Source organism: Macaca nemestrina, chromosome 5 (genome assembly GCF_043159975.1).
Source record: "Macaca nemestrina isolate mMacNem1 chromosome 5, mMacNem.hap1, whole genome shotgun sequence".
NCBI classification, from domain to species: Eukaryota; Metazoa; Chordata; class Mammalia; order Primates; family Cercopithecidae; genus Macaca; species Macaca nemestrina.
In genome coordinates this window covers 70,370,108-70,383,536 of record NC_092129.1, presented here as the reverse complement: position 1 = coordinate 70,383,536, position 13,429 = coordinate 70,370,108, and the positions used below count along the sequence as shown (strand labels likewise).

Here is a 13,429-nt window from a genome sequence, read left to right as displayed (position 1 = left end):
ACTGAAAATTGCATTTCAAGGTCTCTTTAGGCTCAACACCACACCAAAAGTATGCTTACACACACAATTCCAGTTTGATCAATTTGTTAACCAACAACTGTCAGACCAAGGCAAACAAATGCTTAGTGGTGACATCTATTGATGATTATGTTCAGTCTAAATTTTATTTACCAGCGATTTTCTTTCTGCAAAGATAAATGCTAACCAATCAAATGGAACCAGTCTGGATGTCTAGATGATAAGAACAATTTTCCAGATCAACGAGGTATTCTATTGATCTAATCAGCATAAAACCATTCAACAAAAATAAGCAGAAAAACAGCCTTTCTGCAATCCCACACTGGAGTGGAAAATACAAAGGCACCACTTGGCGGCGAAGTCATACATTGGATGGAAGGAAAATGATACGCAGGTGGTCCTGCTGACAACAGATGGTAGGAAAATAATCCCAAAAACCTTACTCCTTCACAGTGATCACGCCATCGTAGAAGATTTCTCATTTTTAACATCCAAATTCCTAAATCCATGTAAAATGTATTAAAGCATTCTGATAAAAAAAAAAAAAAAAAAAAAAAACTGTCAATGATTCATCCAAACATCTTCTACAACAAAATACGAACATGAGAAAGGTGACGTCTGCTATCGTGGAATTTCTGAGTGAAGGTCTCAGTTACTCTGTTTTGTTGACCACCTTCTTGGAGGGTAGATTTGTTTTTCATAATCCACTCTTCCACAGATTTTTTTTTCCCCTTTTCTAGATGGAAAATTTACAATTTTAGGGCATCTGTTACTCTGAGGGCTCAACATCCCGAAAGCGAATAGCACTGGAAACCTCAGCCTTTTAAACTCCAGGGACACCTCCAAGCCCCAGCCTCTCTCGAATGCAAACCTCTCGCCTTTCAAAATGTGTTTTCCAGACACTGCAAGTAAGAGCTGGGAGGAAAGACGGTTTACATCCCCTTGTTGGGGAACAGAAACAGTGGTTGGCGAGTACAACCAGTGTTACCACTTTATCACATATGGGTCAAACATGTTTGTGAGAACAATTATAATAAAAATTTAAAAAATATATATATTTTTAGACAGGGTCTTGCTCTGTCACCCAGGCTGCAGTGCAGTGACGCGATCACGGCTCATTGCAGCCTCCAACTTCCAGGCTCAATCGATCCTCCCACCTCAGCCTCCCAAGTAGCTGGGACTTCAGGAATGTGCCATCAGGCCTGGTTAATTTTTATATTTTTTGTAGAGGTGGGGTTTCACCCATGTTGCTGAGGCTGATCTCCAATTCCTCAGCTCAAGAGATCCATCTGCCTCGGTCTCCCAAAGAGCTGGGATTATAGGAATGAGTCACCTAGCCCAGTGACGATTAGAAATTCTTACCTCCATTTTTATTCTGTTGTTTCTATGACCTTGAGCTTTTCTTAAAAATGCCTTTGAAGTTAGAAACTGCCTATAAAATTGTGAAATGCCGCCAACTCACAAACACTGCTTTTTTCTAAGAACACACAAAAGTGATAATGGTTGTGTTAAATAGGAACTTCTATTTTCTGTTATATTTTTATATCTTTCTATAATTTCGAATTTCCATACTTATAATGTTTAAAGATCCCTACCTTATCAAGGACAGAACTTTTTTTGCATAATTCATGACTTTCTTCAGGAAAACATTCCTAACAAAATGTTTCTGATACACTTTAATGAAATCATGATCTATAATTTTAAACCACTTCCCTGCCACCCAACTCCTCCCACCTCCTCCACCATCACCACACACCCCCAGGTGAACTGAAGGTAGGCTGGGTGCAGTGGCTCACGCCTGTAGTCCCAGCACTTTGGAAGATGGAGGCAGGTGGATTGCTTGAGCCCAGGAGTTCCAGACCAGCTTGGGTGACATGGTGGAACTCATCTCTACAAAAAAATACAAAAATTAGCAGGGCATAGTGGCATGCCCCTGCCCCGGTAGTCCCAGCTACTTGGGAGGCTGAGGTGAGAGGATTGCCTAAGCCCAGATTGCAGTGAGCCAAGATTGTGCCACTGCACTCCAGCCTGGGCAAAAGAGCAAGATTCTATCTCAAAAAAAAAAAAAAAAAAAAAAAAAAAGAACTGAAGGAAACCATTTTGTCCTCATTCTTTTTTTTTTTTTTTTTTTTTTTGAGACGGAGTCTTGCTCTGTCATCCAGGCTGGAGTGTGGCACAATCTCAGCTTACTGCAGCCTCTACCTCCTGGGTTCATGCAGTTCTCCTGCCTCAGCCTCCCGAGTAGCTGGGATTACAGGCATACACCACCATATCCGGCTAATTTTTGTATTTTTAGTAGAGACAGAGTTTCACCATGTTGGTCAGGCTGGTCTCGAACTTCTGACCTCGTGATCCTCCCGCCTCGGCCTCCCAAAGTGCTGGGATTACAGGCGTGAGCCACCACGCCCAGCCAGCCTCATTCTTTTAACTAGTCTAACAGTAACCACCTAGTCATTCTTTTTCTATTAAATATATCTACCAAAAGAGTCTTTGAATTGGCCTGCTGGAGGTCGCTTTCCTTAAGTTTGACATAAAAGTTGGAAATACGCTCAATAACTTCATTGTTGGAAAAAAGATGTTTAACTTTAAGGGGAAAACAAAGGGAGAGATGAGGGTAAAAGGAAAAAGCTCACCTATGTGGAAGAATGCCAGATAGAAAAATATAGAAAGAATAACAGATGAGACAGTCACCATTTCACAATGATTTAGGCGAGAGTCATCACTGGATGTGAAGACACTGGCAATGGAATCACCGGTATCAAACTACAATAGTACCCCACAGGGAAACTCAGCCCCTATTAGCATCAAACAGTCCAACTCAGCATCACCAATAATGGGAGGGACAGGCATTGTCTGTGATTGCTGTTTGTGATACAACAGTAAGGATTCACTATCACCACACCATCACCACAGCATCACCTAGGTGGTACTCTTGCTAAGAATGTCCAGCCTGGGCCAGGCGCATAATCTCAGCACTTTGGGAGGCCGAGGTGGGTGGATCACCAGGTCAGGAGATCAAGACCATCCTGGCTAACACGGTGAAACTCCGTCTCTACTAAAAATACAAAAACAAAATCAGCCGGGCATGGTGGCAAGCACCTGTAGTCCCAGCTACTCGGGAGGCTGAGGCAGGAGAATAGCATGAACCTGGGAGGTGGAGCTTGCAGTGAGTGGAGATTGCACCACTGTACTCCAGCCTGGGTGACAGAGCAAGACTCTGTCTCAAAAAAAAAAAAAAAAAAGAATGTCCAGCCTGAATCTAATCATAGATAAATCTGACAAATCCACTAAATAAGACAACTGGCCTGCGCTCTTCATAAAAATAAATCTCACGGGCTGGGCGCGGTGGCTTATACCTGTAATCCCAGCACTTTGGGAGGCCAAGGCAGGTAGATTGTTTGAGGCCAGGAATTCGAGACCAGCCTGGCATGGTAAAACCCTGTCTCTATGAAAAATACAAAAATGAACAGGGCATAGTGGCAAATGCCTATAATCCCAGCTACTCGGTTGGCTAAGTCAGGAGAATCACTCGAACCCAGGAGGCAGAGGTTGCAGTGAACCGAGGTTGCAGTGAGTCGAGATCGTACCACTGCACTGCAGCCTGGGTGACAGAGTGAGGCTCTATCTCCATCTATCTATCTATCCATCTATCTCTCTATCTCTCTATCTATCTATCTATCTATCTATCTATCTATCTATCTATCTATTCATCCATCCATCATCTAATGAAAACCGGAGGGCAAAGGGAGTATGAAAAACAGAAAGGCAAAGGGAGTATTCTAGTTTAAGAAACTAGAAAAGAAACATGACCAAATGCAATTTGGTTATATGCTGGACCCCATTTTTTTTTCTTTTGTTTTTTTGAAGCAGGTTCTCACTCTGTCACTTAGGCTGGAGTGCAGTGATGCAATCATAGTTCACTGCAGCCTCAAACGCCTTGGCTCAAGGGATCCTTCCACCCGGGCCTCCTAAGTAGCTAGGACGACAGGCACACGCCACCACACGGCTCATTTTTTGTACTTTTTTTTGTAGAGATGAAGTCTCATGATGTTGCCCAGGCTAGTCTTGGACTCCTCACGTCAAGTGATCATCCCACCTCAGCCTCCCACAGTGCAGGGATTACAGCATGAGCCACTGTGCCTGGCCAGGACATAATTTTTTTTTTTTTTTGAGGCACAGTCTGGTTCTGTCGCCCAGGCTGGAGTGCAGTGGCGCAATCTCGGCTCACTGTAAGCCCCGCCTCCCGGGTTCATGCCATTCTCCTGCCTCAGCCTCCCAAGTGGCTGGGACTACAGGCGCCCGCCACCTTGCCCGGCTAGTTTTTTTGTATTTTTTAGTAGAGACGGGGTTTCACCGTGTTAGCCAGGATGGTCTCGATCTCCTGACCTTGTGATCCGCCCGTCTCGGCCTCCCAAAGTGCTGGAATTACAGGTTTGAACCACCGCGCCCGGCCCAGGACCCAATTTTTAAAGCAGGTATAAAATATATTTAAGGCTAACAGAGGAAGTTTGAATACGAACTCTATCTTAGATGATATTAAATCAATGTTGGGTGGGATGTGGTGGCTCACGCCTGTAATCTCGGCAATTTGGGAGGCCGAGGTGGGTGGATCATTTGCAGTCAGGAGTTCCAGATCAACATGGTAAAACCCCTTCTCTACTAAAAACACAAAAATTAGCCAGGCGTGGTGGCAGGCGCCTGTAGTCACAGCTACTCAGGAGGCTGAGGCACGAGAATCACTTGAACAGACTGATTCTCAGGAGGCAGAGGTTGCAGTGAGCCGAAATCACACCATTGCACTCCAGCTTGGGTAGGAGAGTCAAGACTCTGTCTCAAAAATAAACAAATAAATAAAATCAATTAATGTTAAGTTTTTCAGTTGTGGGCTGGGGGGTATAGTGGCTCGCACATGTAATCCCAGCACTCTGGGAGGCCGAGGTGGGCCAATTGCTTGAGCTCAGGAGTTCAACACCAGCCTGGGCAATATAGTGAGACCCCATTTCTACAAAAAAATACAAAAATTAGCCGGACATGGTAGCACAGGCCTGTAGTCCCAGCTACTCTGGAGGCTGAAGTGGGAGGATCACGTGACACTGGGAGGCAGAGGCTACAGTGAGTTGAGATCATTCCATTGTACTGTAGCCTGCGCGACAGAATGAGAATCTGTTTCAAAAAAAAAATTTCTTAGTTGTGACAATGGCAGTGGGGGTAAGCAGAAGAATGTAGGAGGCCGGGCGCGGCAGCTCACACCTGTAATCCCAGCACTTTGGGAGCCTGAGGTAGGCAGATCACGAGGTCAAGAGATCAAGACCATCCTGGTGAACACGGTGAAACCCCATTTCTACTAAAAATACAAAAAAATTAGCCGGGCGTGGTGGCGGGCGCCTGTAGTCCCGGCTACTCGGGAGGCTGAGGCAGGAGAATGGTGTGAACCCGGGAGGTGGAGCTTGCAGTGAGCGGACATCGCACCACTGCACTCCAGCCTGGGCAACAGCGTGAGACTCCGTCTCAAAAAAAAAAAAAAAAAAAAAAAAAAAAAAAAAAAAAAAAAAAATAAAGAATGTAGGAATGTATTCCCAGGAGACGATGCTGAACTATCTGGGAGTAAAGTATCTGATATCTAAAACTTACTCTAAAAGAGTTCAACAACAACAAAAAGGATGCAAACAGGAGAAGGAAAGCAAAGATGGCAAAACGATACTGACCTGTAACTCTAACAGAAGAAACTGCTTTCCACGTATTTGGTGGGAATCATACTTAACCATCCACCAGCAAACCTCCCCACCATCACCTCTCCCTACCATGGAGACATTTTATTATTTTAGCAACTAACTCCCCAAACTAGAAGCATTAACTCTTTACCTAAATACTAAATCTGGACTCTAAAAACTTATTCAGAAGCCAGAGAAGTACACTTTGATTGCTAAGAGTGCATAGTGCTCACCTGGATTCATCGTGATGTCTGTTATATACACATTCATATCAGAAGTCATTTTTAATTTTTAGCTTTAGTTCAGCATATGAGAATACCAGATACTTCATTCACTAAAAACAAAAGGGATCCACACGATTAGCTATCAGGGAAATGCACATCAAAACCACAATGAGATGTCACTTCACACTCACTAGGATGTCTCTAACCAAAAAGGCAGATAACAAGTGTTATGGAAGGATGTGGAAAAACTGGAACCCTCATACACTGCTGGTTAGAATGCAAAATGGTGCAGCTGCCTTGGAAAAGTCTGCCAGTTCTTCAAGAGGTTAAACAAAGGCTAAACATATAGCAATTTCATTTCTAGATAAATACCCAAGAGAAATGAAAACATTTATGTTCAGACAAAGAATTGTACATTAGTGTTCATAGCAATATTATTCATGACAGCCAAAAGGTGAAAACAACCCCAATGCCAGTGGCTATCAACTGCTGCATGGATAAATAAAATGTAGGATATATCCATACAATGGAATATTATACAGACATTAAAAAAAACAGTTGGGCTCAGAGGCTTACCCCTGTAATCCCAGCACTTTGGGAGGCTGAGGCCAGCAGATGACCTGAGGTTGGGAGTTCGAGACCAGCCTGACCAACATAGAGAAATTCCATCTTTACTAAAAATACAAAAAATTAACCCCACGTGGTGGCATATGCCTGTAATCCCAGCTACTCAGTAGTCTGAGGCAGGAGAATCGCTTGAACCCGGGAGGTGGAGGTTGCAGTGAGCCGAGATCGCGCCGTTGCACTCCAACCTGGGCAACAAGAGCGAGACTCTGTCTCAAAAAACAACAACAACAACAACAAAAGAAACAGGAGGTACTGATGTCGCTATAACATGGATGAATCTTGCAAACACTACAATAAATGAAAGCCAGACACGAAAGGCCACATATTGTATGATTCCATTTATATAAAATGTCCAGAATAGGTAAATCCATAGAGAGACAGAAAGTAGCTCTGTGGTTACTGGGAATGAGGGGAATGGGAAATGGAGAGTGACGGCTAACGGGTATGGGGTTTCTTTGGGGAGCGAAAATGTTCAAAGATCACGACAGTTACGCAACTCTGTAAACATGCTAAAAACCGCTGACTTGTACCCTTTAAATGGTGAATTGTATGGTGAATTGTATGGTATGTGAATGATTATCTTAACAAAGTTATCTGAAAAACCTGGAACAATTAATACTTTCCCAGCAACTGAGACTAGGAAAATATCTCAGAGGAAGAGTGCTCGGAGCAAAGTGATCCAGAGATATCTTCCTGGGGTAAAGGTATCTGCTCCAGTGTATTCATTTCCTATTAATCATGAACAAGAACTACAATGCCTCTTGAGCTGAGCAACAGTGAAGTGTCATGACAAATCAGATTCAAGTGCTGTTAATTCCTAAAGGAAATAAAATACATTCTTTAATTATGAAATCCTCCCCAGATGTCTTGGCAAGTTCTATGATAGAAAGAAGTTCCTTTTCCACTCAATTTGGAGAAGACAAACAGGATGACAAACAAGTCTAAAATGCTATTGAGAAAAATTCTGCATTGAATAATAAAAATTTTAGAAAAAAATGTAAAATTAAATTATGAAAAAACTGAAAATGCCACTGACATTTTGAGATTATCATACATCCTTGAACAGGACAGTTACAAATGGGCTACAGATGTCTTCAAAAAGACCTGTCCCAAAATTTTTAAAAAGCCACTTGTACTGTCTACATTCAAATGTTCACAGAAAACTTTTGTGAGAAAGATTTCACCTAAGACTGAACATTTTTCATCTTGACTGTGAGATTTAATCATTAAACATTAAATGTTTCTCACACCTGGTTTAAGCCCAATTTTCAATTTTCCCTCTGTAATATTAAAGTAAGGGTTTAGATGTTGATAAAAACAAAACAAACAAACAAACAAAACAGGCTGGGCACAGTGGCTCATGCCTGTAATCCCAGAAATTTGGGAAGCCAAGGTGGGTGGATCGCTTGAGGACAGGAGATCCAGACCAGCCTGGCCATCATGGTGAAACCCCGTCTCTACAAAAATTAGCCAGGCATGGTGACGTGTGCCTGTAGTCCCAGCTAACTCAGGAGGCTGAGGCAGGATCACTTGAACCCAGGGGGCAGAGGTTGTAGTGAACTGAGATCACACTGCTGCACTCCAGCGTGGGTGACACAGTCAGAATCTGTCTCAAAGAATTAAAAAAACTCAAACAAAAAAACACTAGTCTTTTCCAAAATGGAAACGTTACATAGAATTGGAAGTTTCCATATAATATGGGTATTTTGTTAGAAGTCTTATCTTCCCTTGTAAGCAAAAAGAACAGATTCATGCTAAATCTAGTTTTATATAGCTGCCAACTGTTATTTTTGCCTTAAATACAAGTATTTGAGAACATATAGTCACACCGTTTTTTGTTGTTGCTGTTTGTTTGTTTTGAGACGGAGTTTCGCTCTTGTTGCCCAGGCTGGAGTACAATGGCGCGATCTTGGCTCACTACAACCTCTGCCTCCTGGGTTCAAGCAATTCTCCTGCCTCAGCCTCCCAAGTAGCTGGGATTACAGGCATGCACCACCACGCCCAGCTAATTTTGTATTTCTAGTAGAAATACAAAAATACATCTCCATGTTGGTCAGGCTGGTCTCGAACTCCCGACCTCAGGTGACCCGCCTGCCTTGGCTTCCCAAAGTGCTAGGATTACAGGCATGAGCCACCCCACCTAGCAGTCACACCGTTTTAATAATGGTTACTTGTCGGTCCCATGAGGGTTCCAGCTTAGAAGGAAAGGAAAAGATAAAATGGGAGTTGGGGATGGAGGGGTATGGCATCTGTCAGGCAGGAAGGTGGCACTCAAAGAGCATGCGTAGGAGTCAGAGCAACTGAAGAGGGCACAAGGACAATGGCCATTCAGCTCACTCTATCAGCAAATGCCGAGACAGGTAGGTTTGGGTGCCCGAAGAATGATATCTGTCTCCCGGCAATGGAAAAATCCAGTGAAGAAACCACATCCACCTTCCAGGGACCCTTTTACACAGTAACTTCCTGCCATTATCTCTGTTATTTTTTGCCTATGAAAAGCCTTCATTAAGCATAGTGATATATAGCGATGGTGTCTTTTTTATGGCTATGTTCTAGAAATGTAATAGGTCCTGAAAACAGGGATCAGAAATGGTAAATGATAACTATAGACACAAAATCTTGTCATTTGTTCTATACATCGATGACTGTCTTTGCAAAAATCGTCAGAGGAAATGGATTGGCGCTCTGAAAACCACCTAATAACCCTACTCCACACCCCACCCTCTCTCTGTTGGCCAGGGTTTGGCCTTCTGTGGACTCTTCCACACTGTGATGTTTACTGGTGCTTTGACAACTGTCTCTCAAACAGCTGAAAACGTTGAAAATGTGAATGAGTCTCTTAAGGTCAAAAATCTACATGCTGACTTCAATGCACCAATGCCTGACATTAAAATGTGACTATGAGAACTAAGTACAATAGTCCAAACAGATGCTGACCGGTGCAAAAAACAGTATGGTGTTATTTCTATTAATATGGTGTAAGAGTCTCTTCAAAATGCTCTAATTAACCACTTTCTCACAGCTGAGATTACAGTGAATATAAAATCAATTCAACTCCCAGCTTTTTAACCTTCTCCCCTACTTATAACCTAGATTCTCCCTCATCCTCAATTCCTTCCCCTCATCATCTATCTGCTGGCTTTTAGAGAAATGAAAGTTTTGAAAAGATGAAACGATCTAAAACCCTGTCATTCTGACACCTTGTGATTTTCACGTTCTCCTTTCAACCGTTAGCTACATACATGCATTTTTTAAATACAATTACTATTGTGGAATTCAGTTCTGCATATTTTCCCATTTCACAGCCATAAACATTTCTCCAAGTAGCTAAAATTTCTCCTGTGCCCCTGAATGACAATGATCAGGTATATGTACCATACATGATTCACTGAACTGATCTTTCAACACCTTCAACAAGGCTATGGTAAACATTTGTAACAAACATTTTATGGAATGCAGTTTTCCCTCCCCTGTGTTATTTATCTGTTGAATTTCCAGAATTAGCAGCACTGGAGCAAAGGATATGGTGAGACATGTTGCCAAATTGCTTTACAATTTGATCTTCTAAAATGCACAGGAATTGATACATTTCATCAGGGTGTTTTTCTTCTATTCTACCTAGACTCCTCCCTCCCCTGTCCTTCCACAGATCCAGTGCCTTCCTCCTCCTTATGCCGTCTTCAAGTCTGACTGCTCTGCTGCACTGAGAGCTAACACTGTCTTTCCTCTTTATACCAAAATGCTGGCACTATATCTAAGTTTGAAAAATATTTAAATAGGAGTAGTGAAAGAAATAAGCAATGACATAAGATAACAAATATTATTAAAGATCAAAAAATAAAAAAAAGAAAGAAAGAAGAGAAAAATATGTGATCTAGCATTAGCTATCAATCCTAACTTTTAACTTTTTAAATCATTTGTCACTTTGAGATGTCTGTCTTCACTTCTCATGCAAGTTGATAAAGAACCCTGGCAAGGCCAAGCAGAGTTTTATAGCAGACAGCTCTGACCAGGATGATCAACTACATTTATTCCAGATACTTTTGATCAGCCCTCATTTAGACAGAGCTGCTGAATTACTCAATTTTGTCAAATCACTTTGGTGAAATGCAGAATCACCATCATCAGTCCAGTCCCCCAAATCTAGAGTCCAGGAACCTGAAAACAACAACCAAAAGATCAACTAAAGGAAGAACAAAAAGAATATTACACAAATTTGATGTTGGGCTCATTCTTAGTGAACCCACACTGACTCCTAATGATCACCTATTTCTTTTCTCACACAGTTGTTGAGTAATCCACTGTAGGCCAGGAAGGATATTATAATCACCATTAACTATGGTTCCTCTGGTGAGAGACTGACGAGGGATGGATGGGAAAGGACAAAGAGCAGCTTTTATATACCTTTGCATGTACTGTTAGATTTTTAACAAGCATTATTATTCTTGAATTTTAAAATCTTAAATTTAAACTAAGTGGTCCTTTTTCCCTAAAGGTACAATACCGTATGTTTAAGTTTATTTTCTTCTACTGTATTTTTTTCAGGTTGGTTTTCTTCTGTTATGTTTTAACTCTACTGGATTGAAGTCAGTTTAGCTAATTGATTTCCTGGGTCACTATATCCCTACAGTGACTATTTAAAGTTCAAATAGTAATAGCAGTTCCCTTCCTACATTTGGATTTTTGGACAATTTTTAGAATGGGTTAGCTGAATTCCCGCGAAGGATAAGTTTTAAGCAGTCATATGAACATAAGTCAGACCAGTTAACAAATATCTGCTTCCAGTTGTTCAATAACACTTTTCAACTAAGAAAGCTTTGATTACTAAAACCCACTGACCTATACACTTTAAAGGGGTAAACTATATGGTATGTGAGTTACATCTCAGTAAAGCTACTGCAAAAAAAAAAAAAAAAAAAGCCTTGATTTACACGTATAAATTTAACTTTGTCCTTAAAATAAAAAGTTTTTTGTTTTTTGTTTCTTTTTGAGATGGAGTCTCGCTCTGTTGCCCAGGCTGGAGTGCAATAGCGTGATCTCAGCTCGCTGCAACCTCCACCTCCTGGGTTCAAGCGATTCTCCCGTCTCAGCTTCCCGAGTAGCTGGGATTATAGGTGCCTGCCATCATGCCCAGCTAATTTTCTGTATTTTTGTCGAGACAGGGTTTCACCAGTTGGCCAGGCTGGTCTTGAACTCCTGACCTCAGGTGATCTGCCCACTTCAGCCTCCCAAAGTGCTGGGATTACAGGCGTGAGCCACTGCGCCTGGCCAACATAAACTTTTGGACAAAAATTATTTTCCCACAGATTTAAGCTTTCAATGAAATCATCCTTTGCAAATGAATGAGATGTTTGAAGCTAAATTAATTTATTTTTGTCAAAAATATTACAGATATATTACCTTAAAATGTACCTCTAATATGAACTTGTACTATTTATCATACTGTTTATCTTTAATTCTTTTTTTTTTTTTTTTGAGATGAAGTCTCACTCTGTTGCCCAGGCTGGAGTGCAGTGATAAGATCTTGGCTCACTGCAACCTCTGCCTCCCGAGTTCAAGCTATTCTCCTGCCTCAGCCTCCTGAGTAGCTGGGATTACAGTCACCTGCCACCACACCCGGCTAATTTTTGTATTCTTAGTAGAGACGGGGTTTCACCATGTTGGTCAGGCTGGTCTCAAACTCCTGACCTCGTGATCCACCCACTTCGGCCTCCCAAAGTGCTGGAATTACAGGTGTGAGCCACCATGCCCAACCTCTTTTTTTTTTTTTTTTTTTTTAAGAGATGGGGACTTGGCCAGGTATATCTTATTCTTTTATGATGTTAGTGGCACTTTGAGCAAAACTAATAATTTGCTTTAAACATACTAGTTTTAGAGCCAGCAGGCTTTGGCCTCTTGTCCTCAAGGAATGTGAGCAGTTCATTCCTGTCTCCTTCCCAAGGCCGCACCCTGCTCTGCTTTCATCTTGGCATGCTTGGATATTGGGCCCCAGCCAAGCGGATGTTCTCCATTCTCTTCCTTTCTTTTATTCAATCCTTTCTGCATACCATTAGCTTTCCTCATGAAACAGTGTCCCCTCCACCTGCCCCAAGCTGGAGAGTGCCTTGGCAGGGATGAGAACAGACGGTGTAGATTTGAGCTGGGTGGGCTCAGCTTAAAGGGGCAAGACAATGAAGTAGAGGCGTACTAGGTGGAGAGCTGCAGGGGTTTGGGATTCAACAGCACATAGATGTAAGGGAAGCCAAGAACATGTGTAAGATTTCTCAAGAGCTGGGCACGGTGGCTCACGCCTATAATCTCACCACTTTGGGAGGCCGAGGCAGGAGGATCACCTGAGGTCAGGAGTTCGAGACTAACCTGGCCAAAATGGTGAAACCCTGTCTCTACTAAAAACACAAAAATTAGGCAGGCGTGGGTGCAGGTGCCTGTAATCACAGTTACTCAAGAGGCTGAGACAGGAGAATCGCTTGAACCCAGGATGCGAAAGTTGCAGTGAGCGGAGATCATGCCATTCGTTGCACTCCAGCCTGGGCGACAGAGTGAAACTCCGTCTCAAAAAAATAAAAAGAAAAAAGAAAAGGAAAAAACAAAATCTCTCAAAAGGGTACAGTGAGTAAAAATGAAGAATGTGAACTGAAGAAGGAATTTATTATTATCTGTTGAATGGATGTTTCAACAACCAGTTTCACACAGATACAGAGTCAGACAAAGAGTTCTGAGTTAGAGGAAAAGCAAAGCTTTCAGGAAGTTAAGTGGTAATTCTCCTTCCACTAAGTTATGTAGACTCTCACAGAATCATAGTGAGAGTCAAAGAGAAAAATTAAGGCCCAGAAACCTTAACTACAGGTG

The 13,429-nt window shown here is 42.1% G+C and overlaps 1 protein-coding gene across 1 annotated transcript in view; it reads right to left on the bottom strand.

Moving 5' to 3' along the window:
- Positions 1 to 13,429, bottom strand: part of LOC105489035 (A-kinase anchoring protein 12) — a 122,166-nt gene that overhangs the window by 84,531 nt on the left and 24,206 nt on the right. The gene's annotated exons all lie outside the window — the stretch shown is intronic.